We start from the raw sequence: 15,474 nt of genomic DNA, 5'->3' as shown, positions 1-15,474 counted from the left end.
GAGGATTGTTGTGCTCAGTCCCTTGCAGATGGACCTATGACCAGTGTCAGGGTGTTCACATCACTGCAATAGCTTCTGGCAGTTTTCAGCTGTACTATTTTACCTAAAGGCATGGTCTTTACCCTCACTGCATCATTTTGCTCCTGACACCTATTTTTCCTTGCCTATCAGCATTGTCAATGTCATATTCCTTAGCAGTATTTACAGCAGCAGACTTTTGTCTCATCACTCTGATTATATTAGCTCCAGTGATTGTACTTTCACCTCATTACTGAAATAAAGTTAACATTAATGAGAGTCATGCAGCTAAACCTCTGCTCACCTCTCCGGAAATTTATTCTAATGATGAAAAGAAGATGCATGTGGATCCATTTGAAAGCAAGCCAGCTTTTTTCCCCACCCCCACCTAGATACCTGCCAAATTCAGTGTTAAATAAAGTCTTTTGTTATTAAGAGCTGATGATGCAAAAGAAACCAAATACATGATACAACATTAACATGGAAAAATGTGATTGGTTGAACACTGATTTATGTACTGGTCTGCTACAGAGTTCCTTTATGACCCAAATTTCTTTGTTCCTGCTGCTTCAGGAAAGGGTTTTCTCATATCTGACTCTTACTGTAAATTAGCCATGAAGTACTTGGAGGTTCTAAGGGAAAGTTGTGTGCTGGGAAAGTTCAGGATATTATCAAGGGTAACAGTAATCACACTTCTAAAGAAGATGAAGCATTGAGAGGTAGAAATTTTCTATAGAAACACAGCAGGGCTTTGAGCCTAAAGAAGAAATATAATTTAGATAAGCAAAGTTCATTGGATAGATGTACATGCTGCATGTGCCAAGCAAGGGGGTTCAAAAGGTCTTTTACTGATCAGAATTTGGATTTACATTTAGAGCAGTCCTTTTGCCACTGGTCACTGCTAGGGAAGCCATATGGATAGAGAGAGTTTGTTTGTGTTTTCCTTTGTTTACTTGTTAGTTAAGGTTAGAGAATAAGAATTCACTTTTTATTAAATCTTCTTAGAAGCAGCTGCTGTGACATGTCTTTAGTTCTGTCTGAGGCCACTGCCTGCTCCAGCAACACAGGTTACCTAGAAGGATATAGACTGAAAGGAATGCAGCTTTGGAGTCAATCTAATTGTTTGATGTTTTCCTTAAATTTTACCTCTTCATGTATGAAGCTAGGCTGGGCCTGGTGTGGTGGAACAGGGCCAATATTATTTCTTGCTAAATATTTGCATATCTTTAGGATAAGATAAAAGAAGGATGTTCACTCTATACAATATTATGAGCAAACAAACCTTTGTGTTCAAAAAGACAAAGTTATGTTTTACTAGAAAATACCACTGGCCAGTACAGTCAGTGTAATATTTTAAGTACTAAGTGATCTAAAATGCTTCCTTAGGCTTTCAAGGAAAAAAGTAATTCAAGAATTACCAAAGCGTGATTGACTCAGAAAAGGGAGTGAAATATGACTGTACTGATAATCACATTTTGACCTATTTTAGATTCTGGGCTGTAGAAATATTTTCTCTCTTGTGAAGGCTTGTGATTTTGACCATGAAATTTACAAGGAAGAATATCTAGACTTGTCACCAGAAGAAAAGCTTTCTAAGAGGAAGGCTGTTTAAGTTAGCCTTTTCAAATGTCAAAATCCTAAACAAAATAGATTAAGTTGGATAAAGGTAACCCTCTACAAAGGTTGATGAAATAACATTATCGCCCTTTGGCAGAGAGAGAAATTGTAACACAGTGTTTAGGAGACATCGGTCTTGCCAGACGGTGCAGCAGGAATGGGCTGGGGCACCGCATCTGAAACTGGTCCCTGGATCACTGTCCTGCTCTGCCTTCTGGACATTTCTGTCTCTCTTTCTGAGCTTGCTGCTGTTGTGCCTGAAGCACAACAGCACTGACTCATGTCTGGAGCCACAAACTGAGTGTGTCAGGTTGAAATGTGCCTTATGGAATAATAGTATGTACTATGTTTAGTTTGAGAGGATTTTACAAGACTATCCTAAAGCAGCTTTTCTTACAGATGCAGATTAAATGAACAAACAACATGAATTAACTAAATTTCAGCTCATGTTTCATGGTCATTCCCACTGCTTCTGCAGCATTCTTTTTCAAAAATAGTCCATCGGTTGCAGGTATTTATTTCACAATTTGTTCTTTTTCCTTTATGTGTACATCTCCTCTTCTCCCACCTGCTTCCCAGCTTGGCTTTTCCTCATCTTGGTGCCCAGGAAGTGCCAGTGTCTGGTTGAATGAGCTCTGCTATAAATCAAAGTGTCATCACTTAGCTGGTAGAAGTGATTTAATTAATGCATCATGCCTTCCCCAGAGCCTCTCCTCACCTGACTGCTAATCAGCCTTCATCAGCAGGAGGAAAACGCAGCCCTTCTTACAACTGTGCAGGAGAGACTGAGGAAAGACAGTTAATTGCAGCTGCCGAGATCAGCCTTGTCACTTGTCTGTAATCTGTTGTCCGCTTCTTGAAATATTGCTGTCTTGGTCCCTTACAAACCATGCTTAACTCCATTCATACAGATATGATCCAGTATCATCCCAGGGATCACTTTCTGTCAGAAAACGTATTTGGCAGATGACATGTTTAAAAGCACCCTATTGTGCATAGCAGTACTGGAGCAACTTTTACAGCCTGAGTGCTCTTTTAACTGGAAGGAGCAGTTTATGTGTGAACATTTCTGCACTTCCAAGGTGGTGCTGTGCAGTTAGCACTGCAGATTCTGAGCCAAAAAATTGTTGTGCCAGTATGGAATTACAGGGCAGATGTTGTTAGCAAGCGGTCCCCTTTGTCAGCTGCTGAATAAATACTAGATGATTTTATCTCAGGTAAATATGTACCAAAATGATAAGCTCTGTACAAGCCAGAGCACTTGTCCATTTCAGTTTGGTGCTTCCACCATTCAAGGCAGCATTTGTGGTAACGGGAATCTCAGAGTCCATCTGCTGGATAATATGAGCAGAAGAATTTAGAGAGTGTCTTATTTGTGACTATTCATAGTTATATAGGCAATCAAGATAAATATGGGGAATAGCACTTGTGGGAAGCAGTGTTTTTTTTCTGGCAGCTGGAATAGGAAACTGAGTCAAGATTCCTGCTTTCTAGGCTTGACCACACCCAGGTTGCCAAATGACCATGAGAAAAACACTTGACTAGTTTTTATCTGGGTTTGCCCCAAATAGAATGTTTGTTGGAGAAGGACATACTGTACTTAGGACGGGCCACACTCTCTTCTCCCTTCAAACAGCTGGTGCTACGGAAGCAGATGGGCCAGGGCCACCTTCTGTGGAGAGCAAGGAGGCTCATCAGTGAGATGGACAGCTGTGCTCCCAGAGGTGCTTTAAGGTCCACGGGCCATTTGGATGACAGAAGCGCAAGAATGATAATTTCAGTTGTAATACTGCAGGTACTGGGGAGTACTTTTCTGCTTGTGGAGCCCAAGATGGTGTCTCAGTATGGGTTTTGGGGTCATCTTAAGACACCAGTTGGGGAAGGACTTGGCTCCCACTACCTCTCAGTGATCTAAAAGCTCCCACAAGCTGTACAAGATGTGAGAGTTGGGCCACAGTGGGTAGTTTCTGATATCCCACCACCTCCTGATGGTGTGCTATGGCCTGTATCAAGCACACCCAGCCTTTAGTCCTCCCTGGGAGGACCTGTCACAGCCAGCCAGATGCACTGACCTGGTCCTGGTCCTCAGCCTACACTGTGACAAAGGGCACACATGAGTCAGTGCCGAGCTCTGGGCATTGGCACCAGTTCAGTCCCAGCTCTGTGTCTTGTGTTGCACCAGTCGGGTGCCCTGAGCCGCAGCCTCAAGGCTGGGTGCTCTCAGTCTGACCAGGGTAATTACCATTATGGCCAAGCAGCTGTTTCCTTTGTAATTCCATAATTTTGAGGGTTCATTACATGGACATAAAAGTCCTCTCCAGGCGGAGATTTGGCAGACAAAACCCAGCGAGGGAGCTGTTTCATCATTTGTTGGTTTGTTTATTTTTGCATCTGTTGGGCATTTCTTTGGGTATTTTGTATACAAGGCTGCAAAAGATACAGCTGCAATCATTTTCAATTGCTTACCATTAGAGTCTTCATTGATCTTTATTCTTCTATTGGTCACTTATGATTCAATTGAGGAAACAAATTTGTATTGCTGTATTAAAAGAAATAACATAATTTCCAGATACTATGCTGATTCCCTTGTTTCATAGGTGCATTGTTTTACTTATTCCCACTTCAGTGCTCTGATTATTTATTGCTGGTTCTGTTGTTTTATACTACAGTAGTAGACAAAGAGAGTGTTCACTGCATAACTTTGCTGCTGTTTTTATTCTTTCCCCAGTTTTTTTTTTTTGACAGAAGTGAAAATCTGGAACCAAGCTGCTTAAGTATCTATCTTTTTGGGGATTTAATTGAGAAGAACTCTTAAAGTAGTGATATTACTGTAATTTTATCCCAATGCAACTTGTAATAGAGTTTGTGTCCATTGAGAAATTATTTTTTAGGAAATGCTTTTGAATATAACATCTTTAAATATGATCTCTGAAGGGAACTGCATCCTCAGGCTTTCCCAAATTCCTCAACGTCCCTTATTTCTATTGTTTAAACCACACCTGAGCTAATTTAAAAGCAAGATACACTGATATCACAGCAACCCATGCCAAATAAAACTGCCTTCCTTTGTAGGATTTTGCTGAGGGCACAAGACTGAATAAGTGGCCTTGTTGTAAGTTCTGTGCTGCAGGTGAGTGAATGGAGCTGATATTTGGATTTCTTTAGCAGATATTTGGATGCTAGGGAATCCTGTAGCTGACAAGATACTGAGCTTGTAAGTGCTACATCTATGTTTTTTCTTCTCTTTTTTTCCTTCTTAAGAAGCCTTGACACTACCTGATGACTTAAATCAGAGTTGTCATCTGGCCAGTTTTCATCTTGCATTGAAAAATATTGCAATGACTTCTTTCAGAGAGGGGAAAGGAGCTGTGACTGTGTTTTCATTTCACACTTGTAGTTCATTTTAGCACTCTAATGAGTACTGTCTGTGAGTGAGCAGGTCACAGAATTGCTGTGCTGCCCTCTAAACCGGGAATGTCATCTTTTGTGAGCATTGTGAGCACAGACAGTCATAAGGAAGGGCTGTGCTCTCTGTCTGTGTGCGAGGTGCTGAGGAGGGACAAAGTCAGTAATTCCTGTACATCATTACATCACTGCCTTTGGACTGGGACAGCATGACCTGCAGACGGTGGCCAGGGAGAGCAGAGCCCTGTGCCTTGTCAGACCCCTTCAGCTGGATCTCTTTCTCCTCTGCTCATGCCTCAGGAAAACTGGCTATTGTGCAGGAGAGCAAAGCTTTTGTTCTCAAAACAGAACAAAATTTTGTTACTGCTCTCATGACAAATGCAGTACTAACCAGCCCCTAAGTTTTTAAGGACTTACTAATTCATTTGGTTTATGTAAAAATGTTTTGCCAAAGGCCTTCTATCCTTTTCCTCCAGAAAAATTGCTTTTTGATAAAATTAAAAAGTAACATTTGATTTAAGAGTATTAATTTCTTGGGGGTGGGGGGAGAACAGTGGCCAGATGTTTGACAGAATCACAGAATAATCTGAGTTGGAAGGGACCCACAAGCATCAAGCCCAACTCTTAAGTGAATGGCCTATACCGGTACCAAACTGCTGTACCTGGTGTCATTAGAATCTTATCTTGATGTAACCAACAGAGCTAATCTCAGGGTCACCAATTCAATTGATTTCAATTAAAAACCTAAACCTTTAAAGTATTTGTTTTTTTTCTAAAAATTCTTGTGTGATAGAATTTTTTTTAACGTAATAAAATACAAGCATAAAAATAAGTTCCTTTCAATGAAAGCAACTCAGATTAGTGGATAATGTGCCAGAGTGTTGGACTGGGAGCCTGGTGAGAAAGCTACCTTTATGTGGGGAGTGAAGGAGAAGAAGACTGTCATTTCTGAAGGTATCAGAAATGCAAGGGTTTTATCCTCTTCTGTGTTCTGCCTCTCATTCTCATTTTTGTGTGTGTATTAAGTGGCTCTTGCTGAGACTGGTGTTGAGATGTCATTGTGATAAATCACCTTTTACTGGAGATTATATTTTTTCTTCAAATGAAGCTGCCAGCAAGACACATTTTAACAGTTGCAAGTGACTGCAATATTTTCTGTCACCTTTTCTCTTTCTCTCCTCAAAATTTCATACAATAAATTCTGACTTAATTCTGTCGATGACCATGTTTTCCAATGGGAGAGAAAAAATGGCAGAGGTGGCAATTAACAACTGTCAGCCCTATTGAAGGATCTTTATATGGGTATGAAAATTGGATTTCCTCACATGCTGCTTATACTTGAGGAAACCCAGCTGCTGTAGTATTATCCAATGAATCTCTCCAAGATCCCGATGGAACCATAGAAAAGTTCAGAGTTTCCTGGGATCAAATTTCAGAATCATGGTGTGTCTGTTATGAATAATCATCAGGTGTTTTTATGTAGCCAAATGAATCCATGTTGTTGGGTTTAGACGTCAGGTATCAAGGTCATACAGTGTCTTCAGTAAATTTACTTACTTTTAACAAAAGTGCCATTTTGTCTTCCCTTCAGAACTGCAGAACTTTGTTGTTATGCTAATGTCATTGCTCTTACCCCCTAAAAATTCAGAATGAATGTAGGAAATAGTGGATCATATTTGTAGCAAAAAAGGAGTAAAATTATTTAATGAATATAAAAATATAATTGATTTAATTAATATAAAATATTATTTAATTAATATAAAAATAATTTATAGAACACTTATTTTCAGAGCTAGCAACTGGGAGACAGGATATCTGCAAAATTGTCTTGAAAAGTCTTATCAAGGTCATCAAAAGATTACGTTTGTTTTGGTTTTGTCAGATTGTTAATTGGTTTTGACATTTTTGCAGAAATAATTTTGGCAGTCCAAGTCACAAATAATAAGTTGTACGCTCTTAAAGCCTTTTGGTGTGCTTGACAGTCACTTCAAAGGTTACAGTCTTATTCCTCAGGAAACAGCTGTTTGAATCCCAGCTGGAACCTCAAGGCTAATCAGAGAAATGAATTAGTTCCTCAGAGTTATGTAAAGTAAAACATCACCTCCTTCCAAAGGTGTCTGGGTTACTCCAGTGTAAGATTAAGTCACCCTGTTGGTGGAATGAATGGTGACAGTTGGTAGGATGCAAGTTGTCCAGGGTGACCCCAGCTGGTCCCCCTCTCTCAGGCTGTCTCTGCTTGGTGACCAGCTTTAGTTTCTTTGCTCTAAAATTTCTGAACTCACTTCCACTTTTTTTTCCTCCAATTGTTACTTTCAAATGAATTCCACATCATTTTGCCCTTGAAGTCCATTTATAGCAGTGGTTGTGAGTGAAAAATCTGTGGTGTGATATATTCCCCTGTGAAAATCAACCCATTTGATAGTTGTCTTAGTACTTCATGCAATTCATCCACCTTTTTAAACTTTACATTGCTGGTGGATACTCTCTAATTCTTGTGAGATTTGGGGTTTTGTTTTCTCTTGAAATAGATCTGAGAAAACACCAACATTACAGCAGGCCCCATAGAAGCTTCTCTTCTGCATATGACCTGGCCAGACATTCTCTTCTGTTTTTCTAGCTGAAACTCATATTTCAAAAATAAATTTATTTTTTTAGAAAAGGAGGGGGATACAGGTTAAATTTGCAGAGCTAATTTCCAGGTGTTAAATGCCAAATTACAAATGCCAGACACCTTATTTTGTCAATATCTTATGAAGGTCAGTCATATCCTAGACAAATAGTGACTGTGTGCTGGTGTCTTGGATAACTCCTGAGGCAGTTGTAGCAAAGATAACAGATAGGCACATTAAATAGTCCCACCACAATGAGGAGTGCAGTTTGGTCATGGAGAAGAGCCCCATTCCTCTGTGGTTACTTGATAAACACTTTTAATTATCAGTATTGTCATTTGCATAATGGAATTGTACAGCTGGCCACACGCAGCGAGTGCAGTTGTCACATGGTCTCCCAGTACCCAGGCACAGGCAGAATTCCTGGAAGAATGCTGGTTCTCTTAGAGGGAGGTGAGCAATTGCCCAGCACAAATGTAGGGGCTGTCTGCTTGGGAGGAATGGGTTAACTGGGCTGGACTGGGAGCTCCTTGGGCAGCCCTCAGGCAGAAATTTGCTGGCCCGTATCAAGAACCACTTGCTGTTGGTTTCGGGAAGCTACTTTAGGGCAGACAGTATTTTTTTTCTTTGCCACCGTTCAAGCTGTAATTCTGGGGAACAGCTTTTTGACAAAGATCCAAGAAACTAATGCAATGGTCAGCTGTGCTTTGATATATCCCGTGGTTTTGGCTATGGCTCCAGCTGGAGTATAGCAGAGCTGAGCAGACCCTGCATTTCAGACTCTCCTGCAGCACTGCTGAAATCAGAGCAGGCTGTGGGCAGAGATGGATGGCTGCCTTACCGTCAAGGCTCCAACACAGCTGTGTAGATCAGCAGATGGCAGTGCTGCCAGCCATGGGCCACAGACAATAGGAACTGCTCCTCTTCCTGTGCTGTTCCAGATGGGAGGCCGCTAAAGGGAAAATGGAATATGCTTATTTTGCAGTGGTCTTTCCAGCTCTGCCATCCCTGCACTTGGTTTGCTCTTCCCTTCGGGGAGACACTTTCCAACTGTGACATGTGATTGAAGATGACCACAGCCAGCCTTAGTGTGTTGTTTTATGATTCACTCTGACCTTGTGATATATACAACCTTACTCTTTAAGCTACCACCAATCTCAAATGTAGAATGAGATTTAAATAAATCTCATTAAATAAATACCGTGATTTCTGACACTTCATAGAGTTACAAGTGAAGCTTTTGGGCTACAAAGCCACAATCAGTGGATAACATTCAGAGAGAAGGAATGCATCAGAATTAATCTGCTCCATCTGGGGCAGTCAGAGCTTGGCTGCCAGTGCAGTAAGTAAACAGGATTGCATCTTTGAGAATGACACAGTACTTGGCATAAATAAGTTTTAATTTCATCCCATTGCTGAGGCAGTTAACGCTGTCCATCACAAAAGCTACCTTAGGTGCTGCTCCTCTGTGAGAGTGGGTGGTTATAGAGCACCTGTCCATGGAGAAGTATTGGCTGCTTAAGATGATGGAGCTTAAGAGAAAGAAATTGATTTTCTGGTTATAAAAATTAACCTTTTACTTGTGTCTTCATGGTATCAAGAGTTTCCAAGCAGGAATACTTTCCTTAGTAATGTGATTAAAGAGAAGTGCTGTGTGTCAGCTTGTGCCAGCCTCTGCCATCCGCAGCCCCAGGGTGCTCGGTGATACACCTTGGTGATGCCCTGCTAGTGCTGTGCTATAAACAGAACGAGTTGTCAGAGTACCTCCAGTTCTGACTGAGGGCTTACAGATAAGAATCATGAATTCTGAAGAAGGATTTGGGAAGTCAGTCAGCTCAACAACAAATACCCTTCCCAAAGAGCTGCTGTTATTTTCCAGATACAACATTTTTATAGGACTATCAGAGTATTTTACAGAAAGATTTTCCTCTCACACATGAAATATTAGGAATTGGTTTTGGTTTACATTTTTTCTCTGATTCCCAAGTGTTTACTAAATGAAACAAGCATCAGAGGATGAATATTCTCATCAATCATCTTTTGTTGGTATATGCTAGTCAAGGCCTAAGAATCCTCTTTAGGAGAGAAAGGGGAAAAACTCTGGAAGCTTTTGTTAATCTTAGTTCAAAAATAAAGGCTTCCAATTTAAGCTCCAAGCCCCATAAAGTTATTTTGTCTACTGGCTGCATAGTGGCAGAAGCCCAAGAGAGACAGCCAGTCATGAAGGTTGTCCCTTCCATGAACACAGTTCTGACTTGGCAGGGTGGACTGGCCCCTGGAGCACTCAGTTTGGGGCTCCCTCACATGTTTTGGAGGGAATGTTCAGCAGACCTGAGGGCTGTTTAGAGTTTTCATGTCACATTAGCAATTGCAAACATCCTATTTCTAACCACAGCCCTGAAGACTCTCTGAGGAAAGAATGCTGCAGCAGACCCCTCAAGATAATTTTTTCCACAGAAAATTTCCTGCTAATCCTTCCTAGATAAAAATTCCAGTATATCAGGGTTTTCTTTTTCTTAAATGATTGCCAAGTTTAACCAAAAGTATTTTTTTTGTGAGCACATCTTCAGATGACCTCTTGGAACCAGAAACTCAACAAATATCGAGGAGGCCTCTATAATATGAATTTACACATTGTCTGGAATATCCACTGTTTTGACACAAAAATAACACCTATATGAATCCATTTAGAACAGGAGGTTGTGTGGTTTCATTGCAAATTGCAGCATTAAGGAAAATAGTTAAGATTGGTTGCAACTCACAGTGAAACAAAAACTGTAATTGAGTATTCCAGGGTTTGCTGTTGAGGCTGACATCCTAAATTTATTAATGACCTGGAAAAAATAGACCATAAGCTTTCAAATTTGTGGTTAAAAGCTATGGAGCTTGTAATGTCCGTTCAAAGATAAGTAAATCACTGGGACAATCATTATTACAGTAGGTGAATTTTCAGTTGGCTATGTGTCAAGTGCTATGTGCAGGCCAAAATAAGGCATTTTCTTGGTAACATGCTGGTGGACTTCAAGCTTCCCATCTCCTCTAAGGAAATATTGAGCAGTCTGTGTAAATATTTATTTCAAAAAATGTCCTCCCAATGAGCAGAAGCTGTAGCAGAACAGCTGGGACATCTTGTAACATTGTACCTGCACCAGGGGGAAGAGAGAACAGGTGTGCTGCCACATTGAATGTTTATTTTAATATTCTGTGACCTAAGATTTCCCATAAGCCTGGCATTTATTCTTATTCAACCCAGATAGTACAGTACTGTTGCTCAGCCTACTCTCTCTTTTACACTGCCAGAGCTTTTGGCACCTGTGTAGCCATAAATGCCACAGAAATTTTAGGGATGTATCACAGCAAATGGAGGTTTGACACTTGCATTTGTGGCCTTCAGTTCCTGCCTTGTGCATAAAAAAAAACTGCTTTCCGACCAGCACAGCAAGGCTCAAGGTCTGATTTCCCAGCTCAAGGTCTTTTTCTCATATTCAGTACATTTTATACTATGCCTTGGCTACTGGTCATCACCTTTGTAGGACAAGAGCATCTCACTGCCCCAGTGACATGGGGCCATTCTGGAATTAGATGGGAAGCTGGGGAAAACCAGATTTGTTCCTGCTGAGATGATGATTCTGAGCTTTCATTTTTTTATAACAGTAAAAAAATGGTTTACATTGCTCAATTTGTCATCAGTTGCTCATCTACACTTGCTTTTCTCTTTCCCTTACATGCTGCAGAAACACTGGGATTTTAGCCTTTTAGGGATGTGAGAGTTGCATAAGAGACAACCCAAAATCAGTTAACACTTCATTAAATACAATCCATCATCATCCTAGAGTTTCCATAGACAGTTTGTATAAATCTTCTGGGAACACAAAAGTGTCCTTTCTGTGGTGTTATTCTTTGATTACTTTATCAAAGATTATGAAATACATGTTTTGAAAATGTGTTTGTGTACCAATATCACAAATAACTTTGGCTTCATAACTAGTGATCTACTACTTGTGAAAAAGTATTAAGAAAAACTCTCAAAATTCAAAATGAAAAAGAGTTTGTGGCCTCCTCATTTCCTTCAGTTTGTTCACCCTGGCTTGAAGCAGTCTGGCTTTTTCACAGTATCTCAGGTCAGCAGCAGCAGCAGTGCCTCTGTAGCTGTACTAAAGTTGTAAGCATGAGAAGGGCTCAAAGCACCAAAAATCCATGATCTGTGCTGTCTAGAGAAGCAAACCCTCTGAAATATTTCTAGGCCATGCTAGCATTTTTCAGTCTAATCAAAGAAGAGAAGAAATGCAAGTTTTCCTATAGTCACTTTGAAAACCATCTATAAGATCCAAAAGGTCACAAAAGGAACCTGTGAGAAGTTTTTGGCATGTGGGCATGTGCCCAAAGACATTATTGAATCCATTGGGGAGTAAATGGTGGAAAGAAAAGGAAAGGACGTGGATACTGCTGGATGTTATCTTTGCAAGATGCAACAATATTAAATAGAGGGGACACCAGAGTGCCATGAAGAAGTCTGAAACCAGAGCAGCCATCCTTATTGCTAAACTGGCCTTGCAATAAGCATTGCTGTACAGTCCTATAACTTCAGACTCACTATTTGTTACAAACTCATACCGTAGCACTTAGAAAGACATCTTCAATCACTCAGTTTCAGAAATACTTATAAGACTGCATGCAAGACACCAGTAAAACCTGCCAATGTTGCCCAAGTACACCAGATAAATCCCTTTAAAGCACTGAGGCAGCTAATGATGGCTTAACAGAGTATGTAACAGCAAGGGCGAGGCATTCCTAAGGCAAAGACTGCTTTAAAGTATGTAACTAAAAACTGAGCTTGCTTTGCATTGCTCACAATTTGACCATTGATTTGCAGAACCCAGAAATACAATATAAAATAGGATTAATTTTAATTTCAATTTCTGTAAATAGGCTAAATTTAGGAAAGTAATTGAGGGACTTGGCTTGAAGTTTTATAGCTGCTTATAGCCAGCCAGATGTGGTTTAGGAATCTGCAGATCTGCAGCTACAGGTTTAGCTACATGCTTATTGATTTTGGGAAAGATCCCAAGTGAGTTCATAGCTGTAGGAGTTCCTGCTCAGGCCATGCCTGATGGCAGAGGATCATCCCAAAGTTTCCTACCAGCTGGCAGCCTGAAGCTGAACCAGCTCCTCTGTGAGCAGCCATCTGACAGCATCCAGGAAGGAGGGCATGAGATCTGCTCTCATTATCAATTAGCACTTGGGATACTTGAGGCATTATTCCCTGCAAACAGCTGGAATGTCTCCTAGTTAAGGAGTCTTCCTAGAAATCCCTGTTCAGCCACTGTGGATGAACTGATATTGCTGTAAGTGTGTTTATCATGAACCTGAGGCTCAGCTTCCTCAGCAATCTCCCCCTCCCCTGTTCACCCAGCAGCAAGCACGTAATTTCCCCATAGGAATCTTGCTACACTTAATCCAGTGTCCTGGTTTATTTTGTGCTGCTCAACTTCAAGTGCTCTTAGCTTTACTGAACGTGTCTGTACTGTTTTAAGTGTCTGCTAAATTCCAAAAGCTGTTGTGCTGTGCCTGCTGCAAATGCTTGGATATGATCCAAGTCCTAGTCTGGCATTTAAAAGGGATTTTCCAGGATGTTACAATTCACCCAGCACTGTAACTGTGCCAATCCAAAAGCTTTGCTGCCTTCAAAGATACACTCCTGCATGCAGTAAAAGTGTGTTCCAAGGCACACAAAGCAATAAAAAGACCAGCTCAACCGGTGGCTTTATTGGCATAGACATTGAGCTCTCTAGAATGGCTTTCTCTAAGCCAGCCACTCTCAGGCTGTGAGAGCAGTTCAAAGCTCTCATGCTGCTGTGTCTATGGAAGTTTCTGTGACAGAGCACATCCTTGAGTCTGTTCCTGCATGCATGTGCCTGCCTAGAGATTTCCACACGAAGGAGGAATGCCCACTTCCTTTTCCTCCAGTAGATCACATCATCCAAACCCAAATATGCAGATCCTCTCTACACTCTCAATGCTTCCATGGAAGAGAGGGGCAAGAAAATGTGTGGGTGCAACTCTTTGAGCAAATTGTGGGTCTGTTTATTCTGAAAATGGTCACTTCTGCTACAAGTCTGTAGCAGCAGTGACATGACACTGTTAGAAACTAAATTACTAAATGCTTAAAAGATAGGATGAGTGTGAAATAATATATTTAGCAATAATTTAAGTATTGCTGCACTGGACTGAGTGCTCTACTCTGTCTAATATAAACTGAACTGTAATGAACAAATTGACCCTATCTCTGCATACAGTATGAAACTGTCAAAAATGAAGTAAAATACTGCTGAAAAGTTAAAAAACGCAAACAAGAATAATTCTTCAAAGTTACATTTATGATTTAAACCGTGCTATTGAAGCCACTGAAAATTTAACTTTATTCAAATGAAGTTGCCTTGTACAGGTTCTTCAGATCCCAAAGCTGCCCTTTGTTATGAACCTAAATTACAAGCTTTAAGCAAATACAAGTTACTCTGATCAAATCTAAAGTGAGTGGCTGAATTATGACTGCCTGATACTAAAAGACCATATAAAGATACTTAAAGGAATATGCCAGACTCAAATTATCATGGAATGATTTAGGATGAAAGGGAGTTTAAAGCTCATCTCATTCCATCCTCTGCCATGGGCAGGGATACCTTCCACTATCCCAGGTTGCTCCAAGCCCCATCCAACCTGGCCTTGGACACTTCCAGGGATGGGGCAGCCACAGCTTCTCTGGGCAACCTGTGCCAGGGCCTCCCCACCCTCACACAGAATAATTTCTTCCCAATATCCCATCTAAACTACCCTCTGACAGTTTAAAGCAAATCCCATTGTCGTGACACTGCTTGCCCTTGCACAGTCCCTCTCGAGCCTTTATCTCTGCCCACACTACATGAATTCTGGTGAGCCTGAATGTTCTAAACATGTTGAGTACCATGCTCAGGGTGATGGCTAGGAGTGAGTTTTCCTGGCTGGCTGAACCATTGCCTAAGCTGAAGGCTCAGGTCCCAAGTTATTCCAGAATGCTGGAAGAGGTTGCAGAGACCAGAGCTCCTGCTCCATTTGGATGGCACAGCCCAGCCCTGGCTTATAGAAAGCTGCAGCCCATCCCAGGCTCATTTGCCCTGGTCTTGCTGGTTTTTTACAGTTAATCTACAAGTGTTCTGTGTCCTGATACCAGCAGCATGGACAGCAGTGGTTTGCCAGGACAGATGAGCTGGTTCTCTAGGATATAATTAAAGTACTGACAAGCTCAGACATAAGACACATAATAAATTAGTTATAGGACCTGAGTAAGAAGGATGAACTCTGCCACAAAGGCAATTAGACAGAATTTCAGCCATGGGACCACTTCCACATGTTCTTGTGTGTTGGGAAATCACATATAAATTTTATGTGTCTTTAGCAAAACTGAGAAATTATTAACATAATATTAACATAAACAGATATAAATTTTTAAGTCAAAGTGAAATCTAGGAAGGTTGTTGCAATAGCACCTGGTTTTGATGGTGCTGTCATCCTTCTGGCTTTAGAAGCAAAGCAGCAAGTATGGAAATGCTCTTAATCTGCTCTTATATAGAACAACTGGACTTTTAATTACTGAACTGATATTTAAACTATTCATCAATCTGCTATTAAAAACCTACCAGACCTGGGTTTCACAGATTGCTTCTTCAGAGGTGATAAACATGCTGGCTGTATTCAAGTGGTTTTCAAGACTTGCAATCACCACAGGAGCTATTTTAAATGCTGTATTTGCTAGTTTTCCATTTTGCCATTTGCTCTTATTTTAATTTTT

This window comes from Molothrus aeneus, chromosome 18 (genome assembly GCF_037042795.1).
Source record: "Molothrus aeneus isolate 106 chromosome 18, BPBGC_Maene_1.0, whole genome shotgun sequence".
NCBI classification, from domain to species: domain Eukaryota; kingdom Metazoa; phylum Chordata; class Aves; order Passeriformes; family Icteridae; genus Molothrus; species Molothrus aeneus.
This window is presented reverse-complemented; position numbering follows the sequence as displayed.